Raw genomic sequence first — 21,455 nt, 5'->3', positions numbered from 1 at the left:
CCTACTAAAAGGTGCATTTTGAGAGATTAACACCTTCCACGCAAACGACCGTTTGTTTGTAAAAGCGGTCCCTTTAACAAACAGCAGAGGTTGCCATGGTGACACAGGTTACAGGTGGATGAGGTGACGTACATGATGGTAGAAAGTGAATCTTCCCCAACTCTCGCCCCCGCATTCCATGTCTGAGTAATGAGTAAGGTCTGAGAGAGGGTTTGCATATTTGCAGAAGGCAAATTATTTTTTTTAATGCTGAAAGGAAAAGAAAAGACAAAGTTTCGGTTGTAGAGTCTTCTTCAGGTATGTCACCTGTTTATTTTCCTTTCAGCTTGGAATAAACCTTTACCTGTTCCTTTGCAGCCTGAGCACCCTGACGCAGCTCCCTAGTTGGACCTCTTCAAATTATTTCTTCATTAGAATGTTTTAAATATTGGATTTTGTGATTGAATGGCTTAATAGAATATGATACCTTCTGAAAAGAAGGAACATGATTTGGTGTAGTGGATGATAATGATGCATAATATAACGTCTGGTGCCGCAGTGGTAGCATTATGGCCTCGCAATGCTGGGGCCCCGGGTTCAGCTCCAGGCATGGGGTTCTGTCTGTGTGGTTCTGTCTGTGTGGCATGTTGCCATTGTGTTTGCATGGGCTTCCTCCAGGCGCTCTAGTTCCCTCCCACAATCCAAAGACATATTGGCCCTGCTGTGTGTGTGCCGTACAGACTGGCATCCCATCCAGGCAGTATCATTCCCTTGTGTCCCTGTGTTGGATAAATCAGTTAGAAAATGGAAGGATAGAATATGAAGTATAACGTATGAACCCTAGTGTTTTCCACATTGCAGTGTTGTCCACCAAACTCTGCACAGAAGGCACAACAGTCTTGATTCAAACCCAGGATACTAGAACCGCCATTCCAATGTGCCATACTTCATGCAATTTAAATATATTTAAAAGAAATCTACCAAGGATCCTTTAACTAGAATATAGAAAAGTCAAGGAGGCAGGAGAAAAAGAACAGTGATGAAATTCAGTTTTTAAATAAAGGGTTTCAACAATTCCTTAAGGGCTACTGGATCTTACGGATTTCATACTAATTTAAAGTTTTGGTTTCCTAATTAAGGCAGAGTCTGAAAATATTGGAGATACTCCTCAAGTTTCTCAGCATTTTGATCATTTCAATTCTGCATGTAGTTCACGGTACAGCCTTTGTTAAACATTCCTTGGCCACAACAGATGGATTCTATTTCATTCAACTATACTAGCAATTAAGAGTGAGTGAGAGAGAAATTTCAGTTTCAGGGCCTTTCTATAAACACCTGTCAAGAAGTGCTTCAGTTATAAGATAGACACATCCAACCTGATTACAGAGGTCACCACTTCTTTTGTATTGGACATATTTCGATAGATGGCTTTGCTAAAGCAAATTTGAATGAAAATTTCTCAAGAGTACAGCAACAATATCTTTGATTCAGGATTAGAACCTACAACCTTCTGAATCAGAAGGAAGAACCCAAGTACAAGAACTACTCTACACTGCCACCTTCAGGGCTTGAGGAGATCAGTCTTTTCAGGACAATTGCTCTCTTCTAGGTGGGCTCATAAAGTATCCGAGAGGTACAGCTGGAGATCAAAAACTCATTAGCGGAAGCTCAATGGGGGGCGCTGGAGGACTTTCCAGCCTGCCTCATTGTGCTTCAGGCCATGACATGCTGTTCTAAACCACAGGCACTTTGATTTGACTTCCATTCTAAGGAGAGAGAATTGCAGAAGCCTTCTTCTTCCACTTCTTGGGCAACGACACCTTGTTAAATTAACATTGTTGATGTGACTAGAACATAGAACAGAACAAGACGCGTTGATGATGTACAATAACTGCACAGGATATTACATATGGAAATCAGGGGAAAAAACCACCTTTTTGTAGATAAATACACCATCTGTTTTTGCAGCCTTTGTAAAGTGTGACAAAGAAACATAATAAAATATAGAACAGAACTGAGAATTGATCCCAGAATTCTCTATTGGCATAGCCAAAGTAGTATTAGCCGGGAATAAATTGAAAAACGTCTTAAAAACGGTGTTAAAAACATTCCTAGCAAATGCTTATGGGCATGCATTCACTACAAACACTCAGGTTGTGCTGTCCTGCAGCGCCGAAAGGAGGGTTGGATGTTTGCTTTCTCCAGCTGATTTGTGTGACCAATTCAGACTGAATGAATGAGCAAACAATTGGAGCAGAAACACCTTCTTTTCCTTTCACAGATTAAACAACAAGGTAGCAGAGCCACATGTGGTTCTGCTTAGAAACATACAGGCCAGGAGGGTCTTGGGTACAAATCCCAAATGAGAAACTGTTGTTATATCTTGAGTAAGTTACTTCTCTCATTTTCATCCAGTAGAGGTTCCAGGAAGTTAGTGTAACTGAGAATTTCTTTTAACCCACCTGATAAAATAAAAGATTATGAAACATTTCCATCAATCCATATTCTAACCACATTATCCAACACAGGGTCTTGGAGGAGCCAGAGTCTATCCTTGCAAGCAAACAGGCTCAAGGCAGGATACAACCCGGACAGGACACCAGTCAATCACAGGGCACACACAGACACAAACACACACATAGGGCTAAAAAGAAAAAAAATTAAACAGTGGAAAAAAGAAGATAAACTATGATTTTGAAGAAAATCCTTTTGAACTAAAATTAATTTTTAATCCTGAGATAAATTATCTGTTCAATCTGAGCAGATTGTAATTGCACCAGCCTTTGCAAACCTCATGCTAGCACGCTCCACAGGACCAGCCTGTCAAAACAGATGCACACTAACGCAATGGAATTGTCCAATTTAATAACCCTGCCTATGTGCCCATAGCATAATTATCATTCTTATGCATTAGTGCCTACATGAGGCTTCCCTTCCAGGTCCTGTCGTGTTTGTGTCATCTCCGCTGTGTGCTTAATGTTCTCATGCGTGACCTCATGCACTTTATATCATTTTAAAATGACAGGGTCCTGTGCTTCTCGAAACAGCAAAGACATTACTTCTTGTTAGGCCCGGCTGACAGGAAATGATGCAGATGACAGATTCCTAAACCATGTGATAACAGGACAGGGGTGGTCAGTTCTAGTGTCTGGGTGTTTATTCTACCACAGCTTTTAACAACCTAAATCAGCTCATCATTGACTTGACAGAATCCATTTAAAGTCTTCCAGCTCTTCCTGTGTTAATATTCTAAAGAGATCAGCACACCTGCACACACACACAGACTCTTCAAGATGGACCTGGACTCTGGTCCAACAGGACATGAAGGTCTCCTGACCCCAGTGCTTTCAGCTTCAGGCGATTTAATCGAACCATTACCTCAGCTCAGCAGCTCCTAATTAGACCCTTTTTAGCCTCAAGGCTCTGGATACTTCAAGTTATCCATAAAATGAATGAGATACTTGAAATAGAGAGACTTCAAGGAGATGAAAACAAAATTCTAATCAGACAATTACTAGCATAATTAAGGGTTTTAATTGAGTAATTCAGGTCTCAGCTGGAATAAAACCAGACATTAACAGTTCAAAGGACCAGGACTGGAATTTCCAAGTGTATACTTGTACCATTAAATAAAAAAGTTTTAATGCTTAAATATAAATAGCAAATTTGACACTGTAATCATTTTCATTTTATTAACCATTAATCAAATTTACCTGGGGTTTGTTTAGTAAAACGTGACGGTTATTAAAAGATTAATAGGACTAAAAACATAAGCCTAACCTGCAGAGATCGCCCAGACTGTTGCTTTTCATTTGGTTTGACACAAGCAGGACCTGTACTGACTACTGTGAGATATTAATGATTAATCGTGTCGGAATAAATACCAAACTTGCCCAAGTAGTTCGATGTGGGAGATGTAGAGATCAACACTGACAGACCATACGTCACTCAGACAAGCAGACCCTTCGATATCTATTTAACAGATAAAGCGAAATTCATTCAGGTAAGGCTTCTTATCTGTTAAACGTAAAATAAAGTCTCACAAATCACAGGAGAACCTATACAGTATGTCGTTACCTATGGCTATCTCAGAGACAACTACTTGCAGTTTGAGCTTTTAAAGGCACGATTGCTGGCGAAACTCTTTTAAAGAACATAATACAGCTATCTGATTAAGGCATACGTCTCTTGTGTGTGTGTGGGGTGCACTATTATAATAGTCATAAGTACTTAATGAAAACTTCAAAGCGCAGTGGCTTCTCAAGGTTTCCACTCAAATTATAAATATCAGATTTTCCAGTTCTGAATAATACGTTGCCTTGACTACCGGCAGGTAATTTGGGAGCCCGCGTGCAAATTGCACCCCTCCCCCTTCCTTTCCTACAGATCATGCGGGGGGTGATAATTTAGTGTTGCTCTTCTCTCAACTACGCCACTCTGTCGGAATTAGTTATTTTACCTGTCCGGTGTGGATATAAAATGTGTGGAGTGAGTTGGGACATTTTTGTTAATATCCGTTTTGATAATAGCTGTAATTTCATGTTCCATAATTCATTTGTTCTTGAGCACAGTATGTGTTGTCCATGGTCGTATTGCTTGTTAATAAAGCATTAGAATATTTCACCCTGCACAGATTTTAAAACCAGTATCGCAAACATATGTTTTAAGAAAAGATATAAGTGAAGCCAAATGAGACATTAAAATTAGCTTAGGGGGTAATGGCATTTCGAAGAGCACTAATAAACTGTCCAATAAAATGTACAGTGTGAAATTATTTTAACTAAAAGAACATAAAAACTACTATTAAAAGGTTTGCGTAAAACACGCACTTATAAGAACAAACCGTAGTGAAACGCACTGTCGAAGGTAACGCTTCCGAAAGAGAGCGCTGTGTCTTGCACCTACACCAAGCCACGGCTCTGTACAAAACACGGTATCCTCCACCTCCGGTTAAATCACCTCATCCAGGCACCACCCCCGCAAGAAAAGGCATTCACGTTCACCCCTGGGCTCCCCGAGACCTACAACCGCCTTCATTTTTATCCTGTTAAATAGGCGCTCCACCGATGTCAGATTCGTCATTAATTTAGAAAGAACGAACAGAAAAGTGTGAATTTCTAAACGTGTGAGGACTCGTACGCTGAGAAGATCCGTGCTCTTCGGCTCGTGTGGGGGGGGACCTGTTCTCCTCCCCTCTCATGTCGTGCGCACAGCCAGTGTCTGGCTCTGTGTACGCATCATTTCCTCCAGCGTGTGATAGGAACTGACTAGTAATTTAGAAGTGACAATGATGACTGATCCCCCCTCGTCTGCGGCGGTCTGGAGCTGATCAGAACAGTAATGAAACTCGGGCAGCTCCTTCCCCCTGCATTGTTAACTGTGCCTGAAAGGTGCGCACACCCCGATCGACAGCAGACTGCCTGCCTAGGAGACACCTGGATATCTTCATAACATTATCGAATTGCCATTGATAATTGATAGCGATTGATCACTGCATTTTTTATCTACAATTTCCAGTTTATTGTTAGCATAAATGTGTTGGTTTTTTTTAATTAATCACGTCTTATTCCCGTGCTATTTTTAAACTACAAAAACAAGTAGCCTACCACTTTCCTAAATGTCACTGTCGGCAAATAACGGTTACATAAAAATAGCGCCCGTCTGTCTGTCAGCAGCATTGTTACCAACTGTGTCAACCCTCAGCAATTCACTTGATCCTGATGTCTGTCAGAAACTAACACTACCACCCTGATGGGGTGACACATGCATGTTTCGATCTGCAATGCCAACAGGCGAGCAGCCACCTGCGTATTGTGGAACCAATCAGTGAAATTGATCCGCAGGAGCAGGCCCCACCACCTAGAGACTGATTAATGTTTTAACCCTACACGAGGGTCTTGGGCTAACTGCAACACTGTAAAATAAGACACCTTTTCAAGGGGACTCCATTCTTTGTCACTCTTACAAATTTAAAATAACCCATTGCTGGCCAATTCAAAGGCATTTTTTAAAGTCTTCAGGTGTTGGGGCTTCTAGATCAATATTTCTCTATATTGTACAACACATGTTTGTTTATATGAACGTGTGGTATTTTACTCTGGGGAATTCACCTCAAGGTAGGGGACTTTGGTTTTTATCTATTTTGGAGATGTTCCCTTTTGCAATTGCATTTTACTGGAGAATCAATAAATTACTGATGGAGTTTGGTGCTTCTCTAAACTGAACCATGAGATGAATTCCTATGATTCATGTGCTTTATGCAGATGTATCTAGTTATGAAACATGGTTATGAAAAGCTCAGGTTGTCTTGTTTTCTGAGATAGTCCAGTGTTATGGTTGACATCCCTCCCCTAGAGGGCGCTCCATTTACTCCTGTCAATAGTCCCATATAGACTGGTGTCCTGTCCAAGGTGTACCCTGCCGTGTGCCTGCTGCCTGCTGGGATGGGCTCCCAATCCCCTCTGAACCTGAACTGGGTTCAACGTTTTTAGAAAATGGCTGGATGGAAACTTTCATGTTCAGTATTTTCCAGTCTAACCCAACCACAGCAGCAGCAGCAGCAGCACTGTTAAAAGTCTGCTCAGATTCAGGTAGCATCAAAATCATTCAAAGCAACGGGAAATGCAGAAAAATAGGTCACAGTCTGTACAATTCTCAATTTGTAGACTGCTCATTAAAAAAAAAACAAGAATATTATTTTTTCTTGGGTAAGTTTGCATTATTAAATAAGAATAATGAGTTTGAGAATGGAGGACCAGGATTATTTATTTGATTCTTGGGGAATTTGTTTTTCTGTATTGAGCCTGAAGTAAGCACTTGCATATTATACAGTTAAAGACATATGCTTTATCCCATCTGCTGGGCAATTTGACCACCCTTCCAACTGAACTGAATTAAAAAGAAATAGCATTTCTAATCCCTGTGCATGCAAGTTAGTTATGGTCCCCCTAAGAATATCTACAGTATATGCCTGATGTGATTATGCTGTTGCCTGTATTAACAGCGGTGTGTTTTAAATGGAAACAGCAGTGAAGAGCAGATTGCAAGAATGGGCTTTATAGCACAGTGTCAGTGTGTGGCACTCAAAGGGGAATTATTGTTATTGGAGGTTTGTTTCGCACACAGGGAGTACAGTGTTTGATTGGAAGAAGAGTTTAACCTGGAGAAACATGGCTCTGTGCCACACCTTCAAGCTCACTTTATTATCCCAGCTCAAAGGAGTATTGTTTTCCTTGTTCCAGTCATGTTTCAAACCATTCACTTTAAACTCGACAACACTGAGGCAGTAAGCTGTGTTGTCATGGTATCAAGATGTGGGGTTTCCTCTCACTGTTCAGACATCCAGATGTGCTTCACTTCTCCTTCGTTTCAGGAATTCAGATGCTTCATTTTTCAGTTCCATCATTACCTTGAAGTGCAACATCACATTCAGCAGTTGAGCTGGAAGTTCTTGGAAGCATATATCACTATATATGGATTTTTAAAAAATGTATTTTGTATATTAAAATGTGATATGCATTTCTCACTTAAGTTCAAGTTTTTCATTCGAGCAAAATTTATTATTGCAGACACCCTGCTTTTAAAACTCAGATCAACACATGTGGAAAAGGCAACAGTGCTGGCTGCAGCACCTATTCCCCTCTCCTGTCTGAGAGATTAATCACTTAATGTGGAGATTTAACTTCAATGAGCGAATGACAGCTGAGACTTCTTAAATTTTAAATTGGGAAGATCAAGCTAATGCAAAGCCTTACACAGTAGCCATTAGTTACATCTTCATTGTTGTATTCAAATCGAGATAATGCAGGGAATACATGCGAGTATTGTTCAGGTGACACTTAAATGCAATGTACAGGGATAACCCACAGACAGACAAGTGAAGGCTGCAACACCCAGAGCTGCACTTTAATATTGCTGACAAAGGCATGTCTTTATACAAAGAGTTGTAGGAGTATGGAGCAAGCTTATGATGAGCACCTGCTGGAGGCAACTGCTGTGGAGCTTTAGCAATGACTGACATAGGATCTTGCATAAATCCAACATGTTTTTCTGCAAAACTTCAGCTTCCACTCTCGAATACTTAAAAGGGTCAAGACAAACTGAAGTTATTGATGAGAAATCCTATTCAAACAAGGTGATTAGGGTATGTAAATGTGCCTTTGGCAGTGCGTGGGGGACTGAGGTTCAAAGGAGCTGCCTGATTGGTCAGTGGAGAAGGAGAACTTCAACTGGGGACAGCTTTTCACAGGTCAGGCAGCAGGAATAAGAGGTGTTGGATCTTGACGGTCTTTTCAGCTGAATAAACTGCTTTTAACTACTATTTGAGTTACTCGAAGGAACAAACAAGCTTTGAGTCATTTTTAACACTGCCAGTAGGGTTTAGCAACCCTGTTAAACGTCTGAGTGGTAAACCTCACTAACCAGTGGTAAATGCCATTAACCTCGGGGCCTTCTAATGAGTTGGAAGGCAATGCTTTAAGTACAGCTCAACCTATCGATTGTATCTAGAGGGAACAAAAATCAATGATGGTTTTGAGTACAGGTTACAACAAAGCACTGCTCATGTTGGTACTTTAGCCCCAAAAAAAGACATGAAATCTCAAAAGGTTCAAAGACCGGATTTGAAGTACAGTGTCAGAGACACAATAATGTCTTCTCAAAGAGGAGAAATAATTTTCTTCTCCCATATATCTGTTATAGACTCAAATGTTTTATTTTCTTCCAGACTAAGCCACCAAAATCTTCATGCTGGAGTAATCAAATCACACTTATACCCAAAAGCTTTAGCCAGAACTACGCTTCATGTGACATTGATTTCAAAACACTCTTGCGCTACAGGAGATAAATGTTACATCGCAATTCTAGAAGAGGACACCTTCTGTATGGAGCTGCACGTTCTTCAGTGAACATGCACTTGTGTTGGTGGAGCTCTGATTCCTTCCCACTCTGCATTCACATGCTGGTTAGTGTAATTGGAGTATCTTGGCTGTCCCTGTGTGTGTGCCCTACAGCCGACACAATGATGGCTTTAATGTAGCTAATGTTGAAATCCCCTGTTAATGGAAAATACCCACAGCTCTAATGAGACAATGTTTCACTTCAGCAATTATACATATTCTTCCCTTTCTTCTCTAGAGAAACAAACATCACTAGTGTACCAGGTGCACTACATCCACACGGACTACATCAAAGAAAATGTAAGCAACAGTACAGATGTTCGTTAGTTTGGTTTTGACCTTGGAAGTCAATGTAATTTTATTTATTTTTTTGTGTCGTTTTGAAAGTCGGTATACCTCCTCTTTGTCAGCCAAAACCCCAGCCTCCCCCCCAAACACGCTAAACAAATTGACAACAGCTTTTGCCCATATGGATATATATTTCCCACTGTCCTCGCCAGCACAAGAAAATCTCAAGTGACCGCAGCATTGTAGTAACCAATTATAAAAATAAAACACCCTAAACACTACCTGCAGGTTCTGAAAGCCTTTTAAAACTAATTAAAAGATTCTAGAAAACTATGTGGGAAAGCATTCAGCAGAGAGGGGACATAGAAACGTCTCACTTTTTTACCGTTATAACGGAGTGTGGAATATGTAAGTTTTTTTTGCAGTTTTAGTAGGCAAAATACTTGCGTTTTGTATCCTGCAGACCCAGTTATAGATCAGGGCATTTACCCAGGCACTGTGGGTGAAGCGTCAGGCCTCTGCATGTGAAAGTTCAGCCGCCCTGCTCAATATTGACTGATTCTTTGATAACATCTCTGTCGAAGCAATCGATGCTGCTGCTGAGGAGCTCTAGAGATGAGGCTGTTCTGTCGTGGGCTATGCGACATAAAGTGAGTGACATGAGATCCAACATGAGTCGGCATTTATAAAGCACTGTAACACAAAAAATGTTCCAGCAGGTTCAAGTGTTTGAACCTCTGCGGCGATTTTAACGTTTTTCTGTTTTCAAGGCTAAATGCAAGCGGAGAAGTTTTCATCCGTGCACACCAAGAATAAATTCCTACTCCCTTTCATCTGGACGGAAGATGACTTGATGAGATGCCTGATCAATAGAATACTAATTGAATAATTATTGGATGGGGATCGAGGAGGTATAATTGCTTCCCAGTATTCCTTAATTTCCTTTGAAAGCATCACACTGCATTGTTAAGAGCGAAGACGCATGCAGTACTAAACAAGAGTACGACACAAGATTTGAATCATCCTAGAAAAAAAAAAACAGCTCAGAGTGATATTTTTGCTTAGCTTTGGGAAAATATGTGACAAAAGATACTTTCAGATTTATTATGCAAAACCATTAAACATTTACCATTCAATAGTGACTATTTGGTTTTGAGTGTCTTGATGTACATAATTGGAGATAACAAGCTAAAATGTTGGGCCACAAAAATACTGGTTCTATACTAATAGAATATGTGAGCTTCCTAAAGTTAAAGACTTAAACTCTGAATTTGCTTATGGCTCGTATCTCTTCCCTTTCCGAAAATCATAAATATGAAACTGATGGAGAACAGGTTATAAACTTCAAAATCTGTTTCTGTTGCATTGGCATTAAATTAATAGAATTGCAATTGCACTACTGTGCCTCCGAGTCGATGGGCACTCCAGTGCCAGTCAGCGGTATTGTGCAGGCATCCCTCTTGCGTTTAGTGCGGGCACTTCATCTGTGCCTCTCCCGGTCGCCATGGTTTCATACACATTAGACCCCATCGTGGGTCCTTTTAAGTTGAAGAGCTGAGGCTTTCATTATGTCCTGTGTGTGTTGTTTTCCATACACCTTTGTGAAGATGTTTATATAGTGTATATATATCCACATTTTTCCAAGCTCAGGAGAATGGGGCAATGAAATTCTTTGCCCATCTTGTTTTTTCTGCAAGGGTTCTGTGCTAGCAGTTTCAGTCACCCCAGAACAGCTTTACAGAGGTCTCCCCTGTGAATTCACACCCGTTAGCAACTCCAGGCACTCACCGGTCTTGGGTGCTTTACAAACTTGAAGGCAAATCAGATCCAACAAATCCATAATGAACCTAATTATCAGTTTGTTACAGTACTCGACATACCCATATTCAAATAGACAAGGTAGGCCCAGAGCAACACTGTCCCACAGAGTGATATGAGTCAACATGGTTTCCCTCGGTAAGAAATGTGAGAGATGCTGTTGTTGGACATTCTCTTTTCAATGTCCTGATCTGTGTTACAAGCTCAGAACATGCTGCCTATGACAGAATCCCCTTTCAACTGCATTTCTAGAAAGATCTAAACTGCTGTGGTTGTCTGGTCAAGAAAACAGAAAGACTGGAAGAAATCTTTAATAACATTTAATTGTTAGTGTTAATAATCATATGCCTTACAGCTACACAATGCAGATCTGTAATACCAATTTTACTAGGAAAAAAACCGAGCTGCAAGAAAAAATAGAATAAACAAAGTATGTTTTGGTGTGAGTGTGTACATGTGTCTGTGTCCATCAGCCCTGTGATGGACTGGCGTCCTGCCCAGGCTGTACCCTACCTTATGCCAGCTGCTGGCCGGGACAGGCTTCAGCTTGTCTCTGACTCTGTACTGGATAAAGTGGTTGGAAAATGGATGAATGGATGTAAAACACAAATCAGATTCTGATTAGATTCTGTGAAACAGCGAAAGCACACATCACATACATATGTATTTTTTCTATCTTATTATTTTCCATGAGAACCAGAAAAGAAAAGCGAACAAATTTTAGTGGGCGTTTCATGTGCATGAAGAAGAGCTTATAGACAAAACACAGAGTCTTTATTAAACACCTGTCACTGAACCAGTGAGGCTACAGCTAAACATAACTGTGTCTGAGCAATGAAAGCACCCTGATTATTTACTGAAATGGGCTGTGGTGATGGAGGCGAGCCGTTGCTGTCGAGTGCTGGCTTTCATCAGTAATTGTCTGGGAAGTATGTTTTGTCATCTAAGGACCGCTGGCCAGGATCAATACCTCTCAGAATAAATTCTAATTAATGGAATTGCACATTCCTAGCAGTTCATGAGCTTTGTATGTAAAATGTTCAGCCTGGCTTCAATTTTATTAATGAGCCTTTCCCGACAATTAAAGAGAGCAGGCTAATGTCCAAACACACAAAAACAAGAATAATTACTTACTGCGTTACATTTTATTTATTTTTGGCTGCTTTGCATCTATTATTGGTTTCATAAACTATCTCTCCCCGAACAGTACTGCACAAACATCATTTAATTATGGTCTTCTGTAAAATAACATGAATACAGCATGTGGGTGGCATTGAAATAAAATATTGCATTTCCCATGTAGACTTCCTGCTGCAGATAGGGGATGATGCACAATGATACCACAGACTCAGAAAACAGGAGAGTAAGAAGTGAATTTTAAAGTGCATTAGCTCACTGTTCATGTTGGTGATAAAAGAATGTTTTAGGAGCTGTGCTGCAAAAAATATAATTGGTCAATTTAATCTCCTGTCTCTCTTTGGCTATTTCTGGAGAAAACAGCTGGATGTGTAAAGACAATGGGACAGTTGGGGTTCCAGTCCCTCCAAGGACAGCTGCCCTGCTGCTGATCAGGGCACCATGCTGCTCTGTAACAGGTGGGAGGCTGAACGCACAGTCTCTGCTGTAGGCCTGTGGTGCTACATTAAAAAACTTTCATCTTCTAACCACTTCATCCAACTGAGGGACGCAGGGAACGGGAGCCCATCCCAGCAAGCAGTGGGACACACACTCGCAAACTCACACCAGAGCCAATTAACCTACCAGTATGTTTTCGGACTGTGGAAACTGGAGTACCCAGAAGAAACCATTAGAACACAGGGGAGCATGCAAGCTCCATGCAGACTGCACCCAGGGCCCCAGTGCTGCGAGGCAGAAATACTAAGCACATGGCCATCCCAATTAAAAAAACAACTTCATATAACAACACAAAAGCTGGTATTGTGACAATTAAAAAAGGAATGAAATCTCTGTAAACGCCTGTAGCCAGTGAAGTGATTGAATGTGCCCATAAACCACGTATGAAGAATTAAGGTGTCGATCCCAGAAAGGGCTAGGACTCAATTAAAGGGAGAAAAAAATGTGTTACTTTTGTCAGCTTAATAGGGTTCTCTTTGCAGGAAATTCAGAATGAGAAATATAGCCTTTGCCTTTTCTGAATACCAAATTAGTCAGCACTGCTGAATGGGTAATATATCCTGGGAAATGAATGACCTGTCTTTGCTCTGTAATTGCTGCTTCAGAATACACTGTTATATGAAAACCCACACTACCTGGCTTTTCAAATCAGCTGTGTGTGCAATTTGGAGAATGGACGAGGGCATGTTTATAAGACCTGCAAGACAGCTGAACTTGTTCATTCACTCGAACTAAAGACAGATGTGAGCATTAGAAGCTATAATTACTGAAATGTCCAAAGCAAATAAGCAGTGGTACTCTGTAGACAAGAAAGGTTGAACAGGGTGAAGAAACTAGCTTATTTGATTCCTAGTATTTACTTTTCCAAGGAAATCTGCATCTGCAGCATGCTTGAGGAATGCGTTCCATACACCCACAACTCTCCTTGTAAAGAGGATCTTTCCGTTTTCAGTCAGGAATGTATTTCCTACCACATAGTTTCCACTTATGGAACTGGGTTCTCCTTTCATTGTCAGTCATCTCCTGGTTCGACCATCGAGAATTGGAGCTGCACCCCAATTCTCGAAACCTAGGGAGCATTCTCAATGTCAGCCCTTTTCAATTCATGCAGTACATCATGAAATCCATCAAAGGTGTCGAACATGTTTAACCTCCACAACAAGATGCATAGTTAAAGGTTGACAAAACATAAATATATAATGAATAACACTAAATATAGGATTCTTCATATGGCACAAACATCACTGAAGGAAAATAAAAAAATGTTTTTGTTTGATGTGAGCTCAGTTACATAACTGGACTAATTTAGATATTTATATCTATATAATTTCAAGACTTCAAACCTCCTCTGAGGTGTTTTCCAGTAACGAAAGAAATGTTTTGAGTCATCAAGTGTCAAGGACCTTAGAATCATATATATACCTCACAACCTTTTCAAGTCAATTGTTTAATTGATAGCTCAGAGATCACAAGACACTCAGAACTGGACCACAACTGACTGCCTCTTGTATTTTTCCAGCAGTGGCTCCTGGGGACAAGTTTCATTAGAACATTTACAAGAGAGAATCCATTTGGTAGCTTATTGATTCACGGATCTCATCCAGCTGTTTCTTAAAAGAAGCCAGGGTGTCTCCTCCTACAACATGGCTGAGTAGACAAGCCAGCTGTTCTTGATTTGAAATGTAGTTCTGCAGTTACATATAATCTGGGACTCATACCACTATATAGTGATATGGTGGTAGGAGGCAGCACAGTGTGGTGGCTCTGTGGCTAAAGATCTGTGCTTTTTGCTGGAAGGTTACCAGTTTTTTTCCTGCGGTTGGCAGAGGAATCCTACTCTGTTGGGCCCCTGAGCAAGGCCCTTAACCCCAACTTCTCCAGGGGTGCTGTATAATTGGCTGACCCTGTGCTAAACAAACTAAACTTTCAGTGTGACATAAAAAATCTCCTGGTGAGATTGTTTGTGGCTGGATGGAGAGAAATGAGGTGAAGGAGGTTTCACAGTGTTTCGCAGTTTCCAGCTGTCAATGGGCTTCAGATCACTGTGCAAATTCCTTTTTCCAGCACACACCCCTACCACCAGCTTTGTGAAATGCTTTTGAAATCACTTCATGCTGAAGAATAATGGTTGAAGCCTAGCTGAACAAACAATAGTATCTGAGCTAGGTGTGGAAAGTAATTGCAAGAAATCAAGTTGAAATTGAAATGGTTGGGTATTCTACAGCACAGAAGTTGTAGAACCTTTACTGTCTGGTTGCTTCAGTCGATCCCTTACTGTATATAACATTCAGTCTCCTTCTAGAATGGAGAAAAGGAGCTCAAGGATATTGTATGTCCAGCATAGATTAATTTGAGAAATACTTGTCAGGTACTGATCTTAAAATAGGCTGCAACTCATTTAATATTTTTTTGTTTGTCAATAGAAGAAATATCCTCGTATTTATTCAGTCCAAAATGAGATAGCATAGTATTGTCTGAAAAGGTTGCTTAGCTAAGGCTGTTTTTTACATAGGCAAAAACAAAAGAATCCTAGTTCTGTGTTCCAGCTAATGTGTTTGACATTGAAGCTTTCCTGTTGTTAATTTTAATTTATATATTTATGTTTTTATATATCTCTAATATGCCTGTTTATATACAATATAGAATAGTGAATGTGTTACAAATCACATACAATTATTGACTAGAACAAAATCTTTAGGATTATTATCTTCAGATGATCCATATTAATTAGGCAGCATTTAATATTCTACCTGAAAAATTTAAGGTGATGCTCTTTGACAATTTGCTGTGCTGAACCAAATTTGTTGTAAATCTCAATCAATTTCCCGTCTCTCTGTGACTGTTTGCATATTATCTAGAGGATTTCACTTCATGTGAGCCCAAGATTTATACACAGTGTCTTCTTTCACAAAGCGATATCCTGCATGTTCATCAGTTTGATGCTGACAGGTAACGGGGAAAGTAATGATGTAAAAGACCAATGCAGAGTCAGCTCAGACCACTCCTTTAGCTCACAGAAGAGATGGATAGTGTAATTTAATGCAGGGATCGTGGACTTTGCTAAATGCCCGTTTTAATACCTCCCTCCTTTCCAAGAGCTCCATATCAATGACAATAGATATGTAACTTGATGTTTTGTTTTTTTGTCTCTTCCTGCAAAACTCATTTCCCAACAGTCTTGCTGCAGCAAGCCTGCAGTGCACTGTGGCCTTCTGCCCTGCTTTGATATGTAAAATGTTCTCCACAGACCTGCCCCTCTGAACAGTGTGTACACAAAATGGCTTTAATCTCGGCCACACAGTATTTGTTTAAATAGGTTCCAAACACTTCAGCCTCCATAAAGGGAGAATATTGTTTTGCTTTTGTTTGAACATCTGTTTCCTAAATGCACAACTATTGTTCAGTTTGAATTTTTAAAAGATTAAATGAAACTTGTGCTGTATTGTTGCATTAGCTTTAATAAAAAAAGGATTTAAAAATGTTTATAAAAAAAATGAGATGTTAACAGAGTGCAAGGGTAAGATTTTTTGTTGTTGTTGTCGTTTCATTAACAAGAAAATTAAACAATTGTTTGCAGGAAAACAAAGATTTTTTTGGTGTCGTATGGGTTGGTTAGTGTGCAGGAAAGAGCCATAGGAATTCTTACTTGCCTTCAGGCAGTATGTTATTGATTGCTGTGCAGAAGCTGTTTCTCTCGCAGCAGGTATGGAATATTAAATAAAGAAATTAAACTGTTTTAATACAGCAGATTCCAACAAACAAAAATATTTTGTATTGGTCACATGGTAGCTATTAAAATGTCTTTCTTCATTACTTATTCATTATTTCTATCTTTTACCCTAGCCTTTTTTCACTCTCTGTATGGCTTTCCTGAAGAAATGAATCCGAATTTATGATGCCACTAAATGTGTTGTAAGTAAATTAACTATTCTTTTTCTTCTAGTTCTTGTCTATTATAATGCAACTCTTTAGTAAGAGGGTAGTACTTGTAAACTGGACATACAGTACATTTATTATTTATTCTGCTGCATAAGTGAGAATAAATTCTCTTTTGGGAAATATCCAGTAAAACAGCAGCGTGTCTACTGGAGGACTGACTGAAGAGTACAACAGCAATAACACCCCTGGAGTTTGAACCCGGGACCTTTCTTAAGTTAACCTGGAAGAACTTCACAACAAGAATATGAAAATAATTAAAAATCCACTTTAAACTCAATGTAATTAGAATGACCCAAAGAGAAAAAAGTGCTTAATAGGAAGAAAGGTCTCCAATAGTTTAGGGTCGTACAGTCTTGTTCTTTTGCAACAAGGAGGCGAATCACTTGAAGAGTGCAGTCTTGACATGGTGATCCTGAGCAGTCCACTGCACACGGAAAAAGCTAGCCAGGTCATGGAGTCTGGGATGAGACAGGCTTGCAATACAAAGAACCAAGACCGAAGAAGGCTGAATAAATCGGGACCAGATCTTTTAAACTTTGCATAGTTGAAAGACTTGGGTACAGTGAAGTGTCTCCTTTAATAATATCCTATTCTTTTGGCAGTAGAAGACTGAAACAGAAAGAGAGTTTGTGTCTGCAATGTCCTAGTTAGCTCTGAAATGTTCATATTGGCTACAGTTGTCATGGATATTGACTGACAGCATAATAAATATGCTAAGATGCTGCTTTGAATTCCCTGTTCCTGAAGAACAGGAGCCTAGTAGGGGGTCCTATAGATAACTACAGGAAACAATGCACATTATGTGGCTTTGACGTGACAGCAGAAATTTCATCTCACAGCCTGGAAGACGCTTAATCGATACCAACACTTTGAAGCTAGCAGCTAATGGTCTATCTGCTGCATTTTTCAGCTTCTATTATTCTGTACCTTAGACGCACTGCTTGTCAGTCCTACTCCCTTCCCCAAAGTAAAGAGCATTTATAATGCAAATCATTCTTTTAATTAAAAATAATAAGTTAAGGGGGGCAATTTAAAATATCCCTTTGAGCATGGTGAGGTCAATCATTAGGAGGTGGAATGTACCCAGGAACTGCTTATACCAGGCTGTTCCTCCAAACTGAGCAGCCAGACAAGGAACAGACTGGTTAGGGACTCCACTGTGAGGTCAGTGGTGACTTTGAGAGAGACACGGAGTTCAGTGGCTGGGATGGGACATTTTCACAAACATTTCAATTTCCCAATCATTCCACAAAAGGGCTTGTACAGACCCAAAAAAGACCACATGGGGTTTGTAACACAGACCTACTGTAAGTGATACTGCAAACATGTGGCAAAAGGTTTTGTGGTCAGACAAGACCAAAATGGAAACTTTTGGTCTAAATGCAAGGTGTAACATCTGATATGAACCCAGAACACCGCATCACTCAGTCAACACCATCCCTACTGTCACGCATGGTGCTGGCAGCACTATGTTATAGTTCTGCCTCTCATCAGCTGGTACTAGGACACTTGTCAAGAACACAGTTCCTTATGAGAGCTTCAGCACGTCTGCTGAGAAGAATGAGCACAAACTAACCAAGGTGGTGTGCAAAGTTAGCAGAGATTTACCCCCCAAAATGTAAAGCATTACATCCTGCCAAAAGTGCTTCATGAGTAGTTCACAGGTTTGGTTACTTTTGCAATCAGCATATTTATTTTTTTCTCTTTAGTTGTCACTGACATTTACTGTTACTTATCTTACCATAAAGTGTTTTCATTTTGAGTATTCAGGTTTTGATGAAAATATTAAGTTACAAAAAATCTGTATGCATCATTTTACCAATATTTTCACCAATTATGACCATAGGAAGGGTCTAGATACTTCTGCAAGGTACTGTATATGTTCATGTTTTTACAACACTGCAAAACCTGAAATTGAAGTGTCATAATCTGTGAAATTCAGTCAGTTTAAAATGTTCCGACTGTGAAATCTGTAAAAGTAACCATGAATGAGGTAAGACCCTAATCATGGAGTTCAAGCTGTAGTAGGAATGTGCACCCTTATGGGCTGACACACTCAGAATTACTCCCAACTTTTGTATAAATCTATCTCCACGTGAGGCAGCAGCATGTGAAAGAGCTAAAAAAAGTCATCCTGAGTTTGATTAACTGTGGGACCGCATAGTCCCTGACGAAACTTGAGACAGGACAGTTTCTATTTGCCCTGAATATGACAGTAATAAATGTGTAACATTACAACTACACCTTTGCTGGGATGAATATTGGCCTTGTATTTACATGCACAGCAGACACTCCTGACCACTTTTTTACTAGTTCTGTATTGAAAAGTCCTAAGAACATAGAAAAAACAATTGTATGTACATTTTGTAATTGTTTAATTTATTTTTGCACTTGTTGTACTAGAGGCTAAATTTAAAGTCCTGTCATTTTCCATGGATTAAAAGTCACTTTATCCTGGAAGAAAGGACTCTTGCTGTTATATAGGTTTAAACACCCTACTATGCTGATCAGATATATCAACATGTTTCTTCTGAAGTGTCATAAGATGGAATCTATCAGACGTTCATGTACGCTTCAGTAAGTTACCTTATGTGGCTCCTGTCAGCCCAGCTGGGTCAATCAAGATCAGGATAACTTGACATGGACTGTAGTTTATCTTCTCGGGTGAGTTTTGCACTTTCATTCAGATTAATTTATATAGTGGGGAACAGACGCATGAATGAGTTACACTTTAAGAAGCAAGCATGCTTATAGCAACGTGGTCTAAGTAAAGAAAGCTCCTACTCCAAGAAGTTGTAGCTGGCATCAGACATAAAAGCTGATAGACTGCACTATCACACTAGCCAACTCGAGGTTGTAAGAGCCACTTGGGACTTTAATTCTCATGAGCAAGGGAGGGAAAATGGGGCAGCACAAACCTCTTGTTTTCACAAATGGTACTTCTACTACCAGGACGGCTGTAGCTGGGCACGCCTGTCAGCGCTGTAATAGTTGACTGCAGTGCGTCTGGTCAGCACATTTTTACTTCACTTTCACCATGTTTTAGGAACTAATCTTGCCAAAGTTTAAAGACACAGCTGAACATACTCATACTCAGTAGCATCCTGAAAGTGTTTCACCCATCTAATACCCATCTAATACAGGAAGGCCAAGTGATTAATGAACAGTTTTAGTAGTCATGCAAGTTCAGGTTTCTCTGGAAACCTAAGTTCTTCCACGTAGAGACACACTGAGAAAAAGTTATTATACTGCATTAACTTTTCCTGTAAGATCATTTTACGTGAATGTAATTTCAACTGCCCTGACAATTAGTTGTGTCTTAAAAACTAAAATGGGTTCAAGTGCCCAGTGCTGACTCTCCTTGGGCAACGTCCTTCATACTCATGGCACCAGCTGGCCCAACTGTAAAACCAGGTACTAGCGTTGCTGGGAAACAAATATACAGCTGACTTGCATGCCATCTGTGAAGAATGCTATTATATCTGGGGTTAGCTCAATGCCTGGGAGATAGACAAGCTTGTGATGTACTTAAACTGTGTCTTACTGCAAAGGTTTAAATCATGCTCCTGCAGTTTTTCTGCTTGCTGTTCACTCCTTTATGAGTTTTAGACATCTTCAAGTCTTAAATCCAGTGCATTTACTGTACTCTTAATACTTCAGGTCTTCCCTTGCCTGCTGTTTTGTCTGATGTCACTCCCAGCTTCTTTAGTATAGCAGCATCAGGTTATGATCAGAACTGCCATTCATTGTCCTCGCTTTGTATCTGTGGAAACATTTCAGAGGTATGGACGCTTCTGGTGAGACAAACTAATCGCAATAAAGCCATCCAAACTCTTGGCACAATGGAATCTATATAAAGCAGAGCTAATCAAGGATGATTGCCTGGATTATGTGTATGTGACAGGGCTTTCTTTGTCTTCATTTAGAAGGGAGTAAAAATAGATTGTGCTTAGCACCCACTTCAAATGTACCATAGCAACACCTTTTTCAAGCCCCCTTCATTTGGCTGATTTGGACAACGCAAACAAGTTTCCTGTGAGGGACTGAGCCAAGGACACACTGTCCAAGACTGCCAGCTGCTGTTGCGGTCAGACATTTGCTCTCTTGTGAATGTAGTGCTTTCAGACTTCAGGTGTGCTAGTGAACTGAATGGAAGTGGTGAAATTGAGTTAATACATGCTTGCTTAACTCTCGGACGGTTTCATATTCTGGCCTCGATATATTCTAATTGGGCAATGAGGGATTTATTTTAGCATCCACCGGCTGGAATTCTGGGAAGAATTTGAGTGTCGCCAAGTAAACAGGATCTCTGCAGTCGGTGAAACTTGTGGCACTTGCTTTGGAGAGAGATCTATGTCAATGCACAGAGTATTGTGTGAACACTGACATCACAAAACAGAATCAAGAGATCCCCTTGTTACTTCTGAAGCTTGGAGGCTATGTATGGTAGAGATGCAAGAAGGCACTGTGGAGGTAAAATGAGTTTTAATTTGTCATTTCCAGAGAAGAAACAGGAACTCACAAAAGTGCATTTTCCTGTAGTGCTCTGCACGCCTATGTTTCCAAGCAGGTTTTATACCTTATATATTCATCTCTCTAAATTATTGGAAGTGTTGTCTTTAGAGAGTAGGACCTTTGAACTATGAATCAGGAATTTTAGTTACCATGATACCACCATTTCTAGTGTGTAAATAAAATCAACATAAAAAGACAGATGTTTCCTACCATTCCAACAAAGTCTACAACACCAAAATGAACAAGAAATCAAAGGGGTTAAAGTCATAGTCGGGTACAGCTGAATATATTTTTGTAATATTCTGAAAATCCTTATGTTTTTCATGTTGTACTAAGACAGTATTGAGGGCAGTACAGTACAGGGATTAAAGTCAGAGTCGGAGA

Source organism: Lepisosteus platostomus, chromosome 28 (genome assembly GCF_059453375.1).
Source record: "Lepisosteus platostomus isolate fLepPlt1 chromosome 28, fLepPlt1.hap1, whole genome shotgun sequence".
Taxonomy (NCBI): Eukaryota; Metazoa; Chordata; class Actinopteri; order Semionotiformes; family Lepisosteidae; genus Lepisosteus; species Lepisosteus platostomus.
The sequence above is the reverse complement of the archived record's forward strand: the minus strand, read 5'-3'. Positions refer to the sequence as shown.